General features: G+C 48.7%; 1 protein-coding gene across 1 annotated transcript in view; it reads left to right on the top strand.

The window, feature by feature from the left end:
* The first annotated feature begins 14,116 nt into the window (after positions 1-14,116).
* Positions 14,117-22,836, top strand: part of AMOT (angiomotin) — a 240,953-nt gene continuing 232,233 nt past the window's right edge. The window contains exon 1 of the mRNA XM_086918416.1: positions 14,117-14,272. The gene's annotated coding sequence lies outside the window, so the exon portion shown is untranslated. The remainder of the gene's footprint in view (positions 14,273-22,836) is intronic.

Genomic DNA, 22,836 nt, shown 5'->3' on the forward strand with positions numbered 1-22,836 from the left:
GCACCACCACAGCACCACTCAGCACCACCACAGCACCACTCAGGAACACCACATTATCACTCAGCACCACCACATTAACACTCAGCACCACAACAGCACCACTCAGCACCACCACAGCATCACTCAGCACCACCACAGCATCACTCGGCACCAACACAGCACCACTCAGCACCACCACAGCATCACTCAGCACCACCACAACATCACTCAGCACCACCACATTATCACTCAGCACCACCACATTATCACTCAGCACCACCACAGTATCACTCAGCACCACCACAGCACCACTCAGCACCACCACAGCACCACTCAGCACCACCACAGCATCACTCAGCAACACCACAGCACCACCACATCACCACTCAGCACAACTCAGCACCACCACAGCATTACTCAGCACCACCCCAGCATCACTCAGCACCACCACAGCATCACTCAGCACCACCACAGCATCACTCAGCACCACCACATTATCACTCAGCACCACTACAGCACCACTCAGCATCACTCAGCAACTACCACAACACCACTCAGCACCACCACAGCACCACCACATTATCACTCAGCACCACCACAGCACCACCACAGCACCACTCAGCATCACCACAGCACCACTCAGCACCACCACAGCACCACCGCAGCATCACTCAGCACCACCACATTATCACTCAGCACCACCCCAGTATCACTCAGCACCACCACAGCACCACTCTGCACCACCACAGCACCACCACATTATCACTCAGCACCACCACATTATCCCTCAGCACCACAACAGCACCACTCAGCACTGCCACTCAGCACCACAACAGCATCACTCAGCACCACCACAGCACCACTCAGCACCACCACAGCATCACTCAGCACCACTCAGCACCACCACAGCATTACTCAGCACCACCCCAGCATCACTCAGCACCACCACAGCATCACTCAGCACCACCACATTATCACTCAGCACCACCACATTATCACTCAGCACCACAACAGCACCACTCAGCACCACCACAGCATCACTCAGCACCACCACAGCATCACTCGGCACCACCACAGCACCACTCACCACCACCCCAGCATCACTCAGCACCACCACAGCATCACTCAGGACCACCACATTATCACTCATCACCACCACAGCATCACTCAGCACCACCAAAGAACCACTCAGCACCACCACAGCATCACTCAGCACCACTACGCACCACCCCAGCATCACTCAGCACCACTCAGCACCACCACAGCACCACCACATTTTCACTCAGCACCACCACATTATCACTCAGCACCACCACAGCACCACTCAGCACCGCCACTCAGCATCACAACAGTATCACTCAGCAACACCACATTATCACTCAGCACCACCACAGCATCACTCAGCACCACCACACCACCAGTCAGCACCACCACAGCATCACTCAGCACCACCCCAGCATCACTCAGCACCACCACAGCATCACTCAGCACCACCACAGCATCGCTCAGCACCACCACAGCACCACTCAGCACCGCCACTCAGCACCACAACAGTATCACTCAGCACCACCACAGCACCACTCAGCACCACCACAGCATCACTCAGCACCACCACACCACCAGTCAGCACCACCACAGCATCACTCAGCACCACCCCAGCATCACTCAGCACCACCACAGCATCACTCAGCACCACCACAGCACCACTCAGCACCACCACAGCACCACCACATTATCACTCAGCACCACCACATTATCCCTCAGCACCACAACAGCACCACTCAGCACTGCCACTCAGCACCACAACAGCATCACTCAGCACCACCACAGCACCACTCAGCACCACCACAGCATCACTCAGCACCACTCAGCACCACCACAGCATTACTCAGCACCACCCCAGCATCACTCAGCACCACCACAGCATCACTCAGCACCACCACATTATCACTCAGCACCACCACATTATCACTCAGCACCACAACAGCACCACTCAGCACCACCACAGCATCACTCAGCACCACCACAGCATCACTCGGCACCACCACAGCACCACTCACCACCACCCCAGCATCACTCAGCACCACCACAGCATCACTCAGGACCACCACATTATCACTCATCACCACCACAGCATCACTCAGCACCACCAAAGAACCACTCAGCACCACCACAGCATCACTCAGCACCACTACGCACCACCCCAGCATCACTCAGCACCACTCAGCACCACCACAGCACCACCACATTTTCACTCAGCACCACCACATTATCACTCAGCACCACCACAGCACCACTCAGCACCGCCACTCAGCACCACAACAGTATCACTCAGCAACACCACATTATCACTCAGCACCACCACAGCATCACTCAGCACCACCACACCACCAGTCAGCACCACCACAGCATCACTCAGCACCACCCCAGCATCACTCAGCACCACCACAGCATCACTCAGCACCACCACAGCATCACTCAGCACCACCACAGCACCACTCAGCACCGCCACTCAGCACCACAACAGTATCACTCAGCACCACCACAGCACCACTCAGCACCACTCAGCACCACCACAGCATCACTCAGCACCACCACACCACCAGTCAGCACCACCACAGCATCACTCAGCACCACCCCAGCATCACTCAGCACCACCACAGCATCACTCAGCACCACCACAGCATCACTCAGCACCACCACATTATCACTCAGCACCACCACATTATCACTCAGCACCACCACATTATCACTCAGCACCACCACAGTATCACTCAGCACCACCACAGCACCACCACAGCACCACTCAGCACCACCACAGCATCACTCAGCAACACCACAGCACCACCACAGCACCACTCAGCACCACTCAGCACGACCACAGCATTACTCAGCACCACCCCAGCATCACTCAGCACCACCACAGCATCACTCAGCACCACCACAGCATCACTCAGCACCACCACATTATCACTCAGCACCACTACAGCACCACTCAGCAACTACCACAACACCACTCAGCACCACCACAGCACCACCACATTATCACTCAGCACCACCACAGCACCACCACAGCACCACTCAGCACCACCACAGCACCACTCAGCACCACCACAGCACCACTACAGCATCACTCAGCATCACCACATTATCACTCAGTACCACTACAGCACCACTCAGCACCACCACAGTATCATTCAGCACTACCACAGCACCACTCAGCACCACCACAGCATCACTCAGCACCACCACAGCATCACTCAGCACCACCACAGCACCACTCAGCACCACCACAGCACCACTCAGTGCCACCACAGCACCACTCAGCAACACCACATTATCAATCAATCAATCAATCAATCAGTGACACTTATAAAGCGCGCTACATACCCGTAGGGTCTCAAGGCGCTGGGGGGGGGGGGTGCCGCTACTGCTCGAACAGCCAGGTCTTCAGCTTCTTCCTGAAGGAGAGGTGGTCTTGGGTCAGGCGCAGGTCGGTCGGGAGGGAGTTCCAGGTCTTGGCGGCCAGGTAGGAGAAGGACCTTCCTCCTGTAGTCGCTTTTCGGATGCGGGGGACAGCGGCGAGGGCGTGGTTGGCTGATCGGAGGTGGCGTTTGGGAGCGTAGAAGTTGACTCGGCTGTTGAGGTAGCTCGGGCCTTGGTCGTGTAGGGCTTTGTGTGCGTGGGTGAGGAGGCGGAAGGTGATTCTTTTGTTGACGGGGAGCCAGTGAAGGTCTCTCAGATGTCCGGAGATGTGGCTGGTTCGTGGGATGTCGAGGATGAGTCTGGCTGAGGCGTTCTGGATCCGCTGGAGTCTCTTCTGGAGCTTGGCGGTGGTACCGGCGTAGAGGGCGTTGCCGTAGTCCAGTCGGCTGGTGACGAGGGCCTGGGTGACGGTCTTCCTGGTCTCGGTGGGGATCCACCAGAAGATCTTCCGTAGCATGCGTAGGATGTTGAAGCACGCCGAGGAGACGTTGTTGACTTGCCTGGTCATGGAGAGGGAGGGGTCCAGGATGAAGCCCAGGTTGCGTGCATGGTCTGTCGGTTTGGGTGCGGTGCCCAGGGCGGGAGGCCACCAGGAGTCGTCCCAGGCGGAGGGTGAGGAGCCCAGGATGAGGACCTCCGTCTTGTCCGAGTTCAGTTTCAGGCGGCAGGTCGTCATCCACTCGGCTACCTCTTTCATCCCTTCGTGCAGGTTGGCTCTGGCGGCGGCGGGGTCGTTGGTCAGTGGTCACATTATCACTCAGCACCACCACAGCACCACCACAGCATCACTCAGCACCACCACAGCACCACTCAGCACCACCACAGAACCACTCAGCACCACCACAGCATCACTCAGCACCACCACAGCACCACTCAGCACCACCACAGCACCACTACGCACCACCCCAGCATCACTCAGCACCACCACAGCACCACCACAGCACCACTACATTTTCACTCAGCACCACCACATTATCACTCAGCACCACCACAGCACCACTCAGCACCGCCACTCAGCACCACAACAGTATCACTCAGCACCTTCAAAGCACCACTCAGCACCACCACATTATCACTCAGCAACACCACATTATCACTCAGCACCACCACAGCACCACTCAGCACCACCACAGCATCACTCAGCACCACCACACCACCAGTCAGCACCACCACAGCATCACTCAGCACCACCACAGCACCACTCAGCACCACAACAGCACCCCTCAGCACCACCACAGCATCACTCAGCGCCACCCCAGCATCACTCAGCACACCACAGCATCACTCAGCACCACCACAGCATCACTCAGCACCACCACATTATCACTCAGCACCACCACATTATCACTCAGCACCACCACAGTATCACTCAGCACCACCACAGCACCACCACAGCACCACCACAGCACCACTCAGCACCACCACAGCACCACTCAGCACCACCACAGCATCACTCAGCAACACCACAGCACCACCACAGCACCACTCAGCACCACCACAGCATTACTCAGCACCACCCCAGCATCACTCAGCACCACCACAGCATCACTCAGCACCACCACAGCATCACTCAGCACCACCACATTATCACTCAGCACCACTACAGCACCACTCAGCATCACTCAGCACCACCACAGCATCACTCAGCACCACCACAGCATCACTTAGCACCACCACATTATCACTCAGCACCACTACAGCACCACTCAGCATCACTCAGCAACTACCACAACACCACTCAGCACCACCACAGCACCACCACATTATCACTCAGCACCACCACAGCACCACAACAGCACCACTCAGCACCACCACAGCACCACTCAGCACCACCACAGCATCACTCAGCACCACCACATTATCACTCAGTACCACTACAGCACCACTCAGCACCACCACAGTATCATTCAGCACTACCACAGCACCACTCAGCACCACCACAGCATCACTCAGCACCACCACAGCATCACTCAGCACCACCACAGCATCACTCAGCACTACCACAGCATCACTCAGTACCACAACAGCATCACTCAGCACCACCACAGCACCACTCAGCACCACCACAGCACCACTCAGCACCACCATAGCACCACCACTGCATCACTCAGCACCACCACAGCATCACTCAGCGCAACCCCAGCATCACTCAGCACCACCACAGCATCACTCAGCGCCACCACAACATCACTCCGCGCCATCACAGCATCAATCTGTGCAACCATTCAACAACAACTGGTTCAATTATGTTCTCTCAATGTTTCAAGCTTTATTACAAATGTCACAAAAAGATGTTAATATTTCACTTCTGTTCTTGGATTTTCATCACAATAAAATACGCTGAACATAATCTTCACAAAAGTTATTTACAAAAGTTTAAGCTATTGCCATTATAAATTACAATCACTTTTATTTATTTAAAAAAATTAAAAGCCGTTGGTATTTGTAATATCAATACATCTAAGTCACGTAAATACAAAACATGTTGCGTTACAAATGCTATAGGTGTCACATTTGCGAAAGTTATCACTATTGGCATTTTAAATGACAAAGCTAATAATTTAGCTATTTTCAAAACCAACACATAAATAAAAAAATTGTCATTTACGAGACCAATAGCTCAAACTTTCTTAATGCGAGACCTATTGCATTGCAAATGCTTGTACTTTAGGTTATAGCGGTGTCTCAACTGAAGGGTGGAAAAGCTTAGTACACTGTCCTTTAGGCGAAAATAGGCTAGTGTTATGAAATTGCGCTTTGTGTGTAGGGACTATCTCTGAGTACGTGAAATGTTTGTGTAGTGTCCTCGTGTGTGTGTCATGTACGTATGGGCCCATGTGAGAATGCTTTTGTATGACTGGATTGCTAGCAAAGTGACGTGCATTAGCGACAATGATGAATTTCGATTTATGAACTGACCGAATGAAGAAGTGAAGGGCCCCTGAGCTCGGGTTCGTACTATCTCCCACCAACTAAAAGCTAGCGACATTGTCATGTTTGAGATTTACCTCTTCTTCTTCCATCCACATAGAAACATAAGAGCTGTGCCATTGTACATCTGATTGGCATCCCTACTTTACGCCTATACATCAACTCGAACTATCGCTGCTAGATATTGGGTGACCCCTCTGTAAGTATTAGTACGGCTGCACTTGTGTCTAGCCATCAGGAAAAGAAAGTAAGTATTTTTCAGGTCATCTGCTTAGATCTTTTACTGTCAAAAGGGGAAGGAAGGAGCCTGGCCCCTGGGTAAATTGAGATAAGCTATTCGATGCGTGACATGCATGAAAAAAAATCCCTTTTTGTGTAACTAACGCTGCGTTTTTCGTGCTTGGTGCATGTATTGTCACGTCCTATTGCGTATTGTGTGTATACAAAAACTGTGCGTTTTGTGTTTTTCTTTGGTTTATGTGCTTAAATGTACGAATTGTCCTGTACTGTTCTACGTAGTAAGTGCACTGGATAAACTTGTTGTAGTGCACTCACTCTCTCTTTGCCTACCTACGCTGTCCAGGAATGACCATGCTGGGATCAATTCCATGTGACAACCGGGTGGACTCACTCTTAGCTGTTCACTTCACAGAAAGCTGTGAATTCGCTTTTGAATAAATGACGACACTGTACCTCACAAGTACACGTCTAATTGGCTTCAACACAACAGTGTTTGAATAAACTGACAGAAACGAAATACTATATTTTGCCATGTTACTACCCCTCCTTTCTGTAAAATGATGGAATTTAATTGGCTGAAATGAAAGGATGGGTAAGACGACTGATGCCCCCTAATCTGACCCTTAAAAGGGAGCTATATGTCAGTGGTGTTTGTTTTAGATACCTTAGTAGCACCACCATCATCGTTCATGTTACTGCACACACTGCACATAAGTAGAGTGACCAAACTTCCCCGTTTTGCCAGGATGGTCCCAGTTTTGTACTAGCTGTCCCAGAAACATTTCAAGAAATGTAGCTCATGTCCCGGTTTTTAAAGATAATCGACAAAAATTGGTGGGAAGTGTTTTTTTGTTCTACAAAACAGGGATAGTTAGCCGTTGTTTCCAGGAACCACTTTGATTAGCAGGCAAGCCGCCATGTTTAAAAATCGCAACTTATGTATGTTCTTACTGACTGTACTGTAACTCTCTGCTAAGGAGCGAGCTCATCGCCCGAAGTAACATAGTAGTCCTTCTCCCAATTTTGTGAAATGTCCTTGGTTGTTTTGGGTTTAGAATTCTGGTCACCCTACATATGAGTTGTAACGACATTGCAAGTCCTTCATTGACTAGTGAAGTAACTAGGTTGCAAAGGATGGCGCAGAAATGAGAAAAATGTTTATAAAAATGATTTGAACTAAATTAAAAAGAATGTTGTAGTAAGCCCTGCTGAATGGGGACTGAGGTCAAGCTGTTTAGTTAAAAGTAAGAAACATTGACAGGATAGGACAACGCTCAGCTTGTGTACTATTATGGTGCACAATACTAGGAAGGGTACCAGTAGGCCCATGATAATAATGCATCACACCTTCTATTGTGGTCAACAAATCTTGAAGAAAACATAGCCCTGCTGGAATTTGTTTTGTAACGACGGTTTTTCCTGGAAAAGTTAGTTTGAATTTGACAGACCATATGATTAATAGTTTTAGATTTCCTGCCACAACCATATTTGTGAAAGAGAAAAGTACACAAAGAATAATATGTATGATTGGAATTCCCATGGGTGTTCGTAGACCTGCACAATAGTGAAAAGTAGGAATGAATAAGTATACCCAGACAAAAAGACACAGAGTATCCACATTGTCTTCCTTTTTAGTAGATAATACACATTTTCTTAGCTGCTTGGGGTTGGGAGAGAAAACTAAAATTGTGTAACATCTTTCCTTGCCAGTTCTCTAAAAATTTGTTTTATACTGATACTCACTGCTAGATTCAAGAATGCCCTCCAGTCATTGGAAGAGAGAGGTCGGACGCGATGCACAGCCTGACTGCAAGGAGTGGAACACCTATAGCTACGACCAAGGTGGAGCCGCAGAGCCAAGATTCTGGACGAGGCACTAACACCGACAAGAAAGAAAGAAATAAGGGTTATTCAGAAGCCCCCAGCTTGTTGGTCTACTTGTGCCTGAAGTCTCAACCAATTGGGCCCAATTGGTGGGCTCATTTATGCGGAGTCTCTGTCCCCCTTGGTCCATCTATAGTTTGACCCCCACTCCACCCTCTCTTCCTTTGGCTCCCCCCAAACCCCCCTTTTTCACATGGGGTTTTTATCAGCCTGATGAATGAACAATGGACAAAGATAGGATAGGGTTAGTAGGGATGGACTTCACGGATAAAGAATAGGGTGCGGGTACCCTGTCTAAGGTACCAACGATAGATTAGTTAGTAAACAGGAAAGAGGGATTGTGACCACAGAGAAAGAATGACCTCGCCCTGCAAGGTGGAATCTGGACCCGAGCTGGACGCATAGCTCCATCGCCGGTGCTCAACAGCGCCAACGCCAAGATGAACAATGGGAGCCTACCAGTGATGGCTCACTGTAAAAAGACACTGGAAAGAAGAGCTCGTCGATTATATTAGGTTAAAACTTCTCTCCCAATCACCTTGTATTAGTTGTGTCCCAAATGGACAAGAACATTTTTTTTTGTGTGAAATTCTACATCACTCGCATTCGTAGTGTCATTGTATTGATGATAGCATGGGAATGTCATACTATATGGAAGAAAAAGTAAACTTTGTATCACAAGGATTGTACAATGCCAATTGCCATCATGAATATGCTTATTAGTTTTGCCCCCCCACAGTCCAGTTTTCAAAAGTACACGCAATGGTCTCTATCCTCCGAAAGAATTAGTACGATGTAGCAGGGAGGCGGAGGCGGGTAAGGATACAGACGATATCTCTCTCAAAGACTGGTGGTGTACTGACTTACCTTCCACCTCCTCTCTGTCGTCACCTCAGGACACCTGGGAATCGGAGTCCGAAGACTGGTGGAATCAGCAGGCTTTGGCAACCGAGGGCTATTCCTTTAACGGGGCCGAACGTTACGAAGAAAGCACCTCCCCCTGTGACGCATTACTATGCGGAATGGACAGCCTCGAGGGAACAGGCACACCCCTTGATGACGCGCGGACCATGGGAGTGGTAAAAATGCAGGAAGTAGAAGAAACGGGGTGTCCCGGCACCTTGGAGGAGAAGAGAGGAGAGCGTGGTGAGCGGAGGAGGACGGAGTTCGGATATAGCAGAGGAGAAGAGGACGAGAGGAGCTGTGCCAGGAGGCCCACGATACCGCGCAGCGCCCAGCCACACTCACGGAGGAGGAGGAGTGTGGCTCTCTCAGGTGCGTGACCGTGTGTCAGGCTGGTTGGGGAGTCGGGGAGCCGCAGTGTGAATAGTGTATATATCGTCTCCAGCCTACCCTCCCTTTTATTCCCTACATCCCCATACCTTATTTCCTCCACGATTACCCTCCACTTGTACCACTCTGTAGAAGGTAGTACACAAGCACCGGTGTCCTCACTCCCCCTGGTTTCCCATTGGGAGAACACTACTGAGAGCAACCCACTAAGAGGCTTTCTCTCTCTCCCGCATGTGGCGCTGGAACCCAACCAGAGAAAGAGAACGGGTCTCTCCAGAGAGAGGAGAAAGACGGATAAGTCCCCGAAGATCACGCGACCTAGCTGCCACCTTGGACCCCGCCGCGCTAGCCCGAGAAAGACGAACCCAAAGAAAGAAAAAGACCTTCATTAAAATACAACCTCAGTTACCCCGCTCTGGTCTCCGTGTCCCTCCTTCTGAACCGCCACATACGATAAACTGGTTTTTGTGTTACAAAGAATGTACTGCCTCATCTAGGAATTGTGCTCATCACCAAGTTCAAACTGTGGTACAGCAAATACTTTTTGCATACACCCTCTCACAGTTTGTTACCCTCACTGCATAAGTTATTGACAATACGGTTTGTGCAGATAACGATCTTCCTCTCCTATTGTCTGTATATCTGCCTGTACAACATGTACGCCACCAAAAACTACAATAATCAGCCCAACTGCATGTTTAGCTATGAGACATCTCGAAGGAGTGGGGTTAGAAAATATCAATGTTTCTCTTGGTCCCAGTACTGACAATATGTGGTTGTTCATTGGATGTACACTGTATACCGCCCTAGTGTTCCCTTTACACGAGTACTTTGTGCCCCGAAGACATTGGAATAGATTAGCAAGCTGGCGAGGTATGTTCAAAGGGAGAACTGTTAGAATTAAAATAACAAGCATGAACATTACCTGCGCCATCTTGTCTGGCGAAAGTTATTTCGTTAACATAAGCCGCAGTCATTTTGATCAACCGCAGCCATTTTGTATTCTGAGGGTCACCTTTTTCTCACCCTGCCCTCACTAGCACCCATCTGACCCTCTGACCAAACCTGTTATGTGTGCTGAGGCCATAACTAACAGGCATGCCTTTGATGGTATCTTCAAAGAGACATTCTAATGCCATAACAACCCTTAGCGCCCTTTGGCTAAACCACCACCTCTTCCTGTCCTCAATAACTAATGAACGTATGAACTTTTGCATTCTTCTCCCCTCCCCACACTTGTGTACTAACCAAAGATTTCAGATACTAAGATGACCCTTGCAGACATGGTTTATTGCACCGCAAACAGTAAGACTTGTTTGTTTTCACCAACAATGGGACCTGTTTTATCAACGGAACAGACACTTAGATCTGGCCGGTCTCACATGTTCAGACCCTGAAGCAAGGCCCTGTTATACCTTAATATTGTCTGTTTGACCCGGGTGGGAGGAGAATAACAGTGGGACTTGTATGACAACACGCTCGGAGCGGGGACTCAAATCTTGTATAAACATGTTGATATAACAAAGGTGGGCTGACATGACAACAATGCATTGTGTAAGATCTGTATAAAAGGAAGAGCCAAAATGAGATGCAGTTAGAGCACCTCCTGACGATAGCCCCGGTGTCTGATGTGATGTGTTCTCCTCCGGAGAAATAAACTTGCTCTTCGCCTTCCAATTGCCAGCGCCTGCCTCGTTATTTTGATCGCTATTCTTATGTGAATTAGAGGTGGTTTTCACCAAGCGGCATCGAAAGTCTTGGGAGTCAAAGCTGCTTTTTCACAGTGTGAGCAGTGGATGAACACTAATTAAGATGAATCAATCTGTTCTTAGGTCATGGTCCACAGGAAGAAAGGGGAGATATATCCGGCACGCGCTGGCCAAGTGGGAGGCAGAAAGGAAGATTGACAATGTTGCCAACAAATGGTAAGCAATGGGCAGGCTCCAATCACCCCCCTCCTGATGGACAGCACATGCGCTGTTGACAGGTGAAACTTAAAAAAAGAGGCTCTATGAAATAAAATGTTTAAATAGGTTCACACAATTTGGACAAGTAGGGAAGACAGTATTGAATTCAGGTTATCAGATTTCACAGTTTGAAATTCAGCCACCAGATCTCTCGATCTCCACTGTTTTGCATCAAAGGTCACTGTTTTGTTATTCTTGGTACAGGTAAGGAAAAACTGACACAGACAAGGCAGACCCGACTCAGGGCCCCAAGACCCAATTACCAAGCAAAGAATACATTTGAGGGAGGGGGTCACACCCCAAACTGCCCTTCGGAACATAAGCACTAGAAGAAGGAGTGCAGGTGGTCCTTCAGCACCCCCAAACTAACCATGCTGGATTTCTGAAAGTGAATATGCTTTAAAGGTGAATTTATATTTAGTTTTTATATTGTCACATTTGCTGTGCATTCAAAACAAAGAGGTCAAATGCCAGGCTAGCCTTGTGACAAATTGCTACTTATTCTTTTAACATGGAGATTGATGTTGTCTTTCTTTGACTGCATAGTGAGAATATTTAGCAAAATGTACTCTGTGACAATCTTGCTGGTGTGAAAGGGAAGGCTATAGGATGTCTTTTTGTCCTAAAAACACAAACATTTAAACACGTATAAGCAGTTAGGAAAGCACAAATTAGCAATTTTTGTAATTCTGAAGTGTAGGGGAAACAAAGATTTTAATAAGATCCAAAGAATACAAGAAACTTTACTTGGATATGTGACAATGACAAATATTCGCTGAAACTCAATTTCCCAAAATTATTGTTTACACTATACAGTTTCATCAGTAAATCTGGACCTCTGTGCAAATTTAGCGATCATTTCGCTGGAAAATGCGCTGTCTGTAAATGACAGGACACTACTGCATGATACTTCATTTATTTTTTTGCAGTTTTATATAGTGCGATGTTGACTCCAAAGTCAGCAGCTCTGGCCGTTAAGCTACATCCTCTTTAGTAATATATTTGTGGGTGCACTTCATGATGCAACACTAGCTACATAGTATACCATTAACACTCTCTTGCTGAAGGTGCCGGACTCGTTTGCGAGACTTTTTCTTAGTGTGATGCTTGGAATTTCAAATTCCCTATGAGTTCAGTGATGTAAAATTTGTGGCATCACCCTCACTCTGAAAATTGTGACAGCACCACCGTTTGGGAAGCCACAGACCACGCCGATAATGCATCACAGCACAGTGCATGCAACGTAGCTAGTTTAGCTGCTTGAGAACGGGTTTTGGAGGTATGCGAATGTCTTTCTGCAGCATCCCTTACTTCACTTTCTTCCATCTAGGATGCATAATATCTCCAGTGTGGAGAACTTTTTATCTTCCTCGCCCCTCCTCTCTTTCTGTTCTGACGTTTCCTCGATCTCTTCCTGTCTCCGTCCCCTTCACGGTATAGCAGAAGAGAATATAGAGGGCTTTATTAGAATGACAAGCAAGCGGACCACTGCCAAAGTAAACACATGGAGTGCATAAAGTCATAAAAATCCTTCCCCTGCATTCTTCCTTCCCTCCGTCTCCTCCTCCCCTTTTCTTACCGGTCCCTCCTCTTATTCACCCTATCCCGCCTCTCACCCACCCCTGTCTCCTCCTCTTGGCCGGCCCTCTCCCCTACATTTTTCTCCTCTCTCTTCTTCCCTGCATTATTGTAACTATAACTGCACCCTTGTATCATGTTACTGTTGTAAAGCGCTCTGAGGCTTTCCGGCCATGTTCGCGCTATATAAAAGTGCAAAACTAAAATACAATATAAAATCCCATCTCACTCCTCGTGACTCTTCTCCGTCCCACCCCTCACAATGTCTCTTCCCCGCGCCTCTTCCCTCCACTCTGCTCTCCCATTACCAGGGTCTCTCCCCCCTGCATTATTGTAACTATAACTTGATGCACTCTTGTATCTTACTACTGTTGTAAAGCGCTCTGAGGCTTTTTCCGGTCATGTCCGCGCTATTACAATAAAAAATAAAATCCCATCTGACTGTTCTCCGTCCCATCTAGTCTTAGCCCTCCCTCCCCACTATCCCACAGTGCCTCTTCCCTCCTCCTCTGCTTTTCCTGCGCCTCCTCCGCATCCTGAGCCCTCCCTCCTCCTCCCATTTCCAGGGTCTCTCCGCCCTGCAGCCCTCCCCTCGGAGCCCAGCACAATGGGCCTCTGTGGGCCGTGAGTGGCGGGGGCTGGGCGGCCCTTGCGGCGCGGGCCCGGGGAGGAGCCTCGGCCGCCTCTCGGGCACGGAAGGACCCGGAGAAGTTTGCCGGCTCCTCCCCGCGCTGCCTGTGCGGCCGCGGGATCCCGGCCTGTCCTCGGGGGGGAGGAGAGGAGGCGGAGGCGGTCCAGGGCCCGCATTCCTCTCATAGCCCGCACGAGCGAAGAACAAAACCGCATCTGGATCCGAGCGGGAGGCGGAGGAGGCAGCGGGGGAGACGAAGGACGGCCAGCCAGGGCACCGGAGGGTAGAGGCCTTTTATTTGTATTATTCGTGCTTCTTGCCCGTGTGCTGTCAGCCGGGGTGCGGGTCTTGGGTCTGTCGGGAGGGCGGCTGCAGCCCGTCGGCTCACTGGTCACGCTGTGCTGTGTGTGTTGGTCTCGTGGTTTCACCCCCCACCGTCCCAGTGCATGTGATCAGCGGCACCCGTGCCCCTCTGGCCCTTGTAAACCTGCCTGCTGCTGGGATCGCCTTCTGTCCAGCTGCCGCGGCCCCCGCTCTGCCCCCTAAAGCTGCCGGTGGTACCACCCCTCTTCTCCATGGGAGCCTGTCTGCTCGTGGCAGCATCCCTCCGTTGCCCCTTGTGAAGTCTTCTGCTCCCACTCAGCCCCCCCCCTGCCTGCTGGCGGATACCCCCTATAAAGGTGCCTGCTGTCCGGAGCACCCCTCTGCCCACCTAACCATGCCTGTAGTCTCAAACTTCTATCCCACAGAAAACGGTCTGCCCTTGGTAGCAGTCCATCTGTCTGTCCGGTGTAAAGTTGCTACACCGTTGAGCACCCCCTCTGCTCCATGTATGGCTGGATGCTGGCGATTACCCCAATATAATGACATTCCTGCCCCTCTAATTAATGGTGCCTGCTGCGAGCACCCCCTGCTACCCCAAGGCCCTCTTTAAGCCTGCCTGTTGGCGGGGTACCGTTCGTGGCCCTGTAAAGCCGCCTGCTCCTATAGCACCCCTCTGCACCACCATGGGAAGGTGCCTGGTACCGGGAGCACCGCTTCTGCCCGCTGCAGAGGTGCCTGCTGCCGGGGACACCGCTTCTACCCCCGCAAAGCTACCTGCAGCCCCCTCTTTGCCCCAGAACCTGTCTGCTTCCGTTTGACAAGCTCTCCGCTTGTGACGTGATTTCTACAGGTCCTCTAAAGTTACTCGCTCTTCGTCTCTTTTCAAGTGCTGTCTCCGGGTCCCTTTTGCATGTTCTCCCCTGCTCCCTCTGACGTGCGTTTCCTGCTTACATCCTGTATCCTCTCGCTGGTCTCTGATGCGCTGCACTAGGCCGTTTGACGTACTCTCTTTGGCCCTTGGTACATGTGGGCTCACCACTGCTATATTTACATACCCTTCCTGGTCACTTCTTATGCACCTATCCTTCCTGGTTCCTCATTTAAATGCACTTTTCTCACATTTGAGTGCTCCCAGACCCCTTTTATATGCTGTCCCTGCTCCCTTCTATATGCTGTCCCTGCTCCCTTCTATATGCTGTCCCTGCTCCCTTTTATATGCTGTCCCTGCTCCCTTTTATATGCTGTCCCTGCTCCCTTCGCTATAGATTCTCTGATCCCTTTTAATATATACTCCTATCTAAAAATTGCTGTCAGGCTAAGGAACACACGGATTAAGCTATGATGTACATAAAATGTGTATTCTCTCTATGAATTTTATTAGTTATGCATCTGTTTTTTAAACTCACATATAGTTCAGTTTTGTAATGTAATGAATTTTTATAACCTGTATTTTTGTGATGATTTTTATCACCGAAATAAAGATTTACTTAACTACTCCTATCAAGTTTATATACTGTTATACTCTCTTCGTGGTTCATCCGATCTACTCCTCCTGGTTATGACGTATACAAGCTTCTGCTCATTATTGATACACAGTCCCTGGTTCTTTCATGGTAACCCCCTGCCTAGTCCACTCTGACCGCCTCCTTTCATACCCCCCTTATTAAAAATTGCAATTCCTCATTCCCAGGCCTGTCCAAGGGTGGGATGGGTGGTGCCTTCATCTTCTTGAGAGAGACTTTCTTTAATCTCCCTGGGACCCACCCTTGCCATTCGGATGCTCTTTTGTTTGTGAGGGCATCTCTTTTGTCCTTCAAGGTGTGTCCACTCACACTGGTGGTTTGCTGCATGTTCTATCTATAGGGTATTTCCATGAGATGCCTTTCCGGCTCCCGCTTGGCTGCTCCTTCATGCTGTCCCATTGGTGGGATGGCCTCCTCATACAATTCTTCTTTGTGACGTTGGACTCTCTGATTGGACCTTTGCAGGTCACTCCCTATCAGAGTGCAGCCGTGGACCTCTTGAAGACCTTTGATTGGCTCTGTGGAGGTGTTTCCTTTTGAAAAGTAAAAAAAAAAAAGACATTGATCCATTTCATTGCATTTGCTGTGTCCTTATGAGGAACTTCTCCATGTGCATGGACCTTGAGACTCTGTCCTTTGCAGGTTCTGGGACCTCAACTCGGGCTCATCTTAAGATCACATTCCGGGGTGCTTAGAGGTGATGCCCTCGCTGGATCCGATCTGTACCTCTTTCTCTACCCTGGGACAGATCCTCTCTCATCTTTACTGCACCACAGTAATCAAAAGGCCGGTTCCTTAGCGCGTGTCTCCATTGTATTGGAGTTCACCTTTTGGAAGAGAGTTTGATGTCCCTTCAGACAAGGTCATTCATAACTTTGATGTTGTCCCAGTATTTGTGGATCTGGTTATTCATAACTTTGATGTTGTCCCAGTATTTGTGGATCTGGTTATTCATACCTTTGATGTTATCCCAGTATTTGTGGATCTGGTTATTCATACCTTTGATGTTGTCCCAGTATTTGTGGATCTGGTCCTTCATACCTTTGATGTTGTCCCAGTATTTGTGGATCTGGTTATTCATACCTTTGATGTTGTCCCAGTATTTGTGGATCTGGTCATTCATACCTTTGATGTTGTCCCAGTATTTGTGGATCTGGTTATTCATACCTTTGATGTTGTCCCAGTATTTGTGGATCTGGTCATTCATACCTTTGATGTAGTCCCAGTATTTGTGGATCTGGTCATTCATACCTTTGATGTTGTCCCAGTATTTGTGGATCTGGTCATTCATACCTTTGATGTAGTCCCAGTATTTGTGGATCTAGTTATTCATACCTTTGATGTTGTCCCAGTATTTCTGGATCTGAGGTGAGGCCCTTGGAGGTCAGCTAGCTTCCTGGCTTCTTTAGAACAGATACTTTTAGTGGCTGTATGTTGGAATATTGCTGATACCCACAGGAGTCTTGCATAATTATGTAAAAAATATTTAGCTTCCCAATACTGTATCCCTCTTACCCAAAATTGTGAAGCGCTCAGATACCCGTAAGGGTCACGTTTGCGCTATACAAAACTTTATAAAGAAACAGAAGTATTGTATGGTATAAATTGTGGCTTACATATTGTTTACAACAGTATCGCTCACTTGCTGGTAGATTCTTTTATTAACGCCAGTCAGGTGATATTTTTATAAAAAACATTTAGGACACAGTATTATCGACAGGTGGTATTTAGGCCACAGTATTGTAGTACCATACTCTGGAGCACACACACTTTGGCCCTTCGAGGGGACAGCATGTTTCAAGGCTCGTCGTCTTTTCTTCATGGAAAGGTGCCCCCTTACTCTCTGCACCTAGCTTATTTGCGGCTTCTAAGCTGGTAGACCCCTCTATCCTTCTCTGCTCCCAGTACTAAGAGAAAGACAGTCTCCACCCCCGGGTCCGCATTACGTTCTTGGATCCTGGAGAACTGCAAAGCTGTTGCCAGAGTCTTTCCATTTCGAGGGAAACAGAACATTTTGGCACAAAGTGATCTTACGTGGCTGGGGAAGGAAACTGAGCTCTTCGAAAATAACTCTAACCTTAACTAGCCCGGTGTGGATTGCTGTAAATGAAAATTGAGAAGTGCCTTTTTGCATGATTTACAGTTTTTTATCTGTCATGGGGCAGGCCCCAGCCCACCGTGGGTATTACATTAGAAATGGAATGCCGCATGGGGTGAGATTTGAATGTTGGCTTGTCATTTTCATTGACAGTGTTCCTTCTCGCCGTTCGATCAGCACCACACGTGCTGTTCTGTTCCTTCAGAAAAAATGAATGTCTCTGTTGCTGCACAATTCTTCGTTAGGTCTTGTGTGTTTTAAGACGTGGGCAATACCAGAGTGGGCAGCGACCTGATTATTGATAGTTTTACCATTTTCCTCCCCAAACCATTAATTTAAAATGTGGGGATTTTATCTCAGTTAATATGTTGTGCAGCCATATTTCTGTATTTTGGAATTTAAGGTAGAACGTTTTTTGTGGTATTGCACACTTCATGCATGCTTTAGCCAGCTACACATTTTTACCAGTACGTAACAAGCAGAGGGTATAGTGGGTGGGATTTATATTAACCACCGTTCCCAAGATTTTTTATTAGTTAAAACAATAATTTCCTCTAATTTTTGTTAATAAAAGCGTTACTGGAGAGCCAATGTACGCCTTGAGTTGCATCTGGCTGGAAGGAAAGGAGAGATTCTTCTGTACTGACAAGGGAGATGAGGGAGACAGACAGCTAAGGACCAGGCAGGCCCTTCTCTCTCCATGGTGCCTGCTACCTGAAAGAAATGCAAATGCGTGCAATTGGTTCAGCAATCAGCAGATCTAAAGGCTGCTTGGGAGCCAGCAGGAGCTTTAATTGATGGAGTCACTTAAAGCTTCATGGTGACAGTTACTCTGTTTAGAGCACTGTATAGACGTCGCAGCTCATTTCTGGAGTGCACCCTCCGTTGGAACTTATGAAAAAAAGGTGTGCACTTGCTGCGGCACGATTGCCTTTTACTAAATAAACATTTGACAGCACTTGTTTTGACTTTAACACGGAATCATTTTATGTAAATAATTTTTAAAATTCTGACTTGCATATTCACTGTGCTTTCTAGCTCGGGGTGGGACATCCTAGCACTATAAATACAAATATGCACAAACGAAGATAAAGATGTGAATCTCTGTTTGCAGACAGACTTCTGTAGTGACCGCATTAACCACATAAGCTTTCCTACTGGAACAGTAGTACATTTGCACAGATTACTGTAACATACATTCCTGTCTCGCGTATGGTGTTTGTGTTCTATTTTGTATGCAGTTACGTTTAAGAGAAAGGCCAAGAAAATAGACTATTTTATTTAACTCAAATTTTTTTTTTGGTCCTCGTCTCTGACCCTGCCTCCACAGCGCTCGGAAGCGCAGTATAACCTTACTCGTGGTCGCTTTGACTGCGCATACAACAACAGTTTGGTTGTGTTTGTTGTAAAATCATATATTTCTGTCAAATGGCTTCAGATTTATTAGCAAAACAAAATGTTTCGCCCAATAAATAGCGATCATAAATATAGAAGCACTTTCCCCCGTTTTGTATGGCAAGTCAAAAATCAAACACTCGAGCAGTAAAATTGATACGGGCGTTTTACTTATTTCATCTACATTAAAAATAATGAAAGAGTGAGTCGGCCCCTGTGCCTCGAATTTTTCACATGCCGGTTGCGCCGACCTCTTTTAAGTGGGCGCATTGACCCACTGAGCTGCCTCGCTAGCCTGCAAGCCAGGAGGTTATTATGGGTCACTAGAGCTGCAGTGCTGCATTGTTTTACCCCACATCAGCCTCCTGCAGAGGCTCGCGCAGCGTACGGAGGGGGTGTTGAACGGCTCCTGTCAGGATTGGGAGGTGGGGGCTGCGTCTTGCGTGCGCAGTTTATTTTTCCGGGTATCTCGCGCTCTCCAGTGACGCCGAGATTGATGGATCAAATACAGACTGCGCAGCACACATTTTTTGAATTAGGGCCCGGTTGCCATGGAAACGCCGCGACAGCCACACAGCCTCTAGGCCCAGGGCTGCCATTATGGGCCGGCCCGGGCATGGTGACCAGGCCGGGGAGCGAGGCCGGGCTGTGGCACCGCCGCTCGGCTTAGTGTCTAACCGCTTCGGAGATAGGCGTCTGCCTCAGAGTAGGGGCCGGCGACCCGGGACAAAGGTGACTTTTTTTTCCCTTTTCAGCAGAAATGATGAGTGTAGTCTGGTTTGCTGACTGAAGCAGTTTGTAACAGCTGACGGTATCTTAATGCAGAACACACGGACTGGGGAGCAGAGGCGGGCGTTTCTGTAAGGAAATGACGAGATTTCTGTAACATGTTGTCTGTGGTGTTCCAGCAGGGCTGGTGCTTGGTCAGTTACACCTGTGAGGGAGAATGTCCGGATGGGTAAACTAGGCCTTTTGTGACATGGTGCCTCTGACAGGTTGGCATAGCTGGTGCTGGGTTAGCCACATTTTTGATGGCAGAGTTGCGGCAGGATAAGCTAGTCATTTTGTGATATGGTGCCTCTGATATTCTAGCAGGGATGGTTCTGAGTCAGTCACACGTTTGATTAGAGGGTGGCCAGCAGGGTAATCTAGTTATTTTATAACATGATGCCTCTGACATGTTGGTATGGCTGGTGCTGAGTCAGTCACATGTTGGTGGAAGACTTGTCTGGTGGGAAATGTGGAGAGTTTGCATGAAGTCGGTGCAGAAGAAAGCTTGGTTGGGCTGGGCTCTAGTCACCCACCCACCCACCAGGGAGAGCCATGGGCATGCGCCTCTGAAAGGCTGACAGGCCTGTGTTAAAGTTGCCCCAGGGGCCTGCAGTGGGTCGCACTATCTCCAGTACGCCTTTGCTGTGGAGGGTCTGATAGCAGTTATTACCAGGGACCAGATAGCATGTTGCCATCCTTCTTCATTCGAGGCAAGGAGGCTGTCTAAAAGTCTTTGCCTCATATTTCTATTTAGATCTGTGGCTTTGAAGTTTATTAGCGAATTTAGGAACCGATTGATAACATTTTGGACCCAGCTATAACATAGGTGCACAGACAAAAAAAAATCACACTGGGACTAATGTAGCTTACATTTCAGCTCTGGTGAGTTCTGCAGTGTTGTAATTTTTCTTTTTACAGTTGGGGTGGAAAGGTGTTATTATTTATTTATTTATTGCTTTATTTATTTTCAACATTTATAAAGCGCACTGTTACCAGACTGTGTCCTGGCGCTGGTTGACCACTCCAAAGACTAGCCACAAAGCTTATTGCCTAAATAACCATGTTTTCAAGACCTTCCGAAAGGACATCAAGTCTGGTATCTGTCTGAGGTCCGCTGGCAAGGCGTTCCAAGCCTTTGCTGCTCCCAAGGAGAAGCTTCTGTCTCCCCATCGGGCTTACTTAATTCTTGGGATCACTATCAGCCCCTGGTCGGTTGATCTCAGTGACTTTTCCCCCCTCAGGTTTTGTTATAGTTTAGCGCCGGGACGCCTCGTTGCTGGGACAGCTGTTCGCGCTCAATACAACGTTATAACATTTTGCAGGTTTGTACCACTGAAAGTACTGGGTCATACACTGCGGACCCAGCCCTTAAAGTGCCTTGAAGACTTAGCATAATGCTTTGAATGCAATCCGCTTGCGCACAGGCAGCCAGTGTAATTTCACCAGCTCATGGGCGACCGAGGCAAATTTGGGAGTGCCCGTGATCAGGCGAGCTGCTGCGTTTTGCAGAATTTGTAATTTATTTAGAAGCCCCTGTTGAGCATTAAGCAGTAGGCCGTTACAGTAATCCAGCCTAGACAGGATCAATCCAGACACTACTGTTTTTCTATGCTCATCTGGAAGAAAGGGCAGGATCTTGCGTAGAGTCTTGAGAACAAAAAAGGTGGCTGAGGACAGCGCATTTACTTGAGGCCTAAAGGACAGTTTATCTTGACCTTGGCAACAGGTGAGGGAGGGATGCCCAATTCTTCCAGCCAACATCTTGGGGACCAGATATTTTCTCTAGCCCCGAAGAGGAGAACCTCGGTCTTGGCCGAGTTCAGTTTTAGGCAATTCCCTGCCATCCAATCACTGACTGCAAGCATACAGTCTTTGAACCTACTGGCCGTGCCTTCCTCTCCTCCCGGTAGCGGCGACACCACAATCTGTGTGTCGTCTGCATATGATGTTAAGGTAAAACCAAAGGCTCTGATCACAGGTGCTAGGGTAGAAACATAAATATTAAAAAGCGTTGGACTCAGTGATGAGCCCTGGGGCACCCCGCAAAGGAGTATGAACGGACTGGATTCTTGGTCATCCAAGGTCACCGCCTGACTCCTGTTGGAGAGGAAGGCTTTCAAGATCTTAAGTGCTTTGCCCTGAATCCCCGCGGCTCTCAACCGGTCCACCAGTATCATGTGGTGGACCGTATCAAAGGCCGCAGACAGGTCCAAAAGGATCAGTGCGGCTTTTCCTCCGGCGTCCATCACTTTCCTAATGTCTTCCGCAGATATAATTAGAGCCGATTCCGTGCTGTGCCCCGCCCTGAATCCATGTTGAGATGGGTCCAGAGCTTGCACAGCGCCAAGAAACGAGCTTAACTGAGAATTCATTATTCCCTCTATAATCTTGGCCGGTAACGGCAGTCTAGCGATGGGTCAATAGCTGTTCAAATAGTCAATATCCAGATTTGTTTTTTTTAAAAGAGGAAGGATTGATGCCTGTTTCCAGCGGGATGGGAATTCCCCGCTTTCCAGCATATTATTAAATAATGGTGTGAGCACAGAGGCTATCGGTGCTACCGCTAGCTTTGCTATGGTAGAAGGACAGGGATCATGAGGGGAACCTGATTTTAGCGTCAGCAGCCGGTTCCTTACCTCCTCCTCATTTACCGGGGAGAAGCGGAAAAGCCTGCTTTCCTGGGAATTGGTCTCTACCAGTTCAGGATTATCCTCTAAGGGGTTACTCTTAGTTTGA

This window comes from Lissotriton vulgaris, chromosome 4_1 (genome assembly GCF_964263255.1).
Source record: "Lissotriton vulgaris chromosome 4_1, aLisVul1.2, whole genome shotgun sequence".
In the NCBI taxonomy this organism is placed as follows: Eukaryota; Metazoa; Chordata; class Amphibia; order Caudata; family Salamandridae; genus Lissotriton; species Lissotriton vulgaris.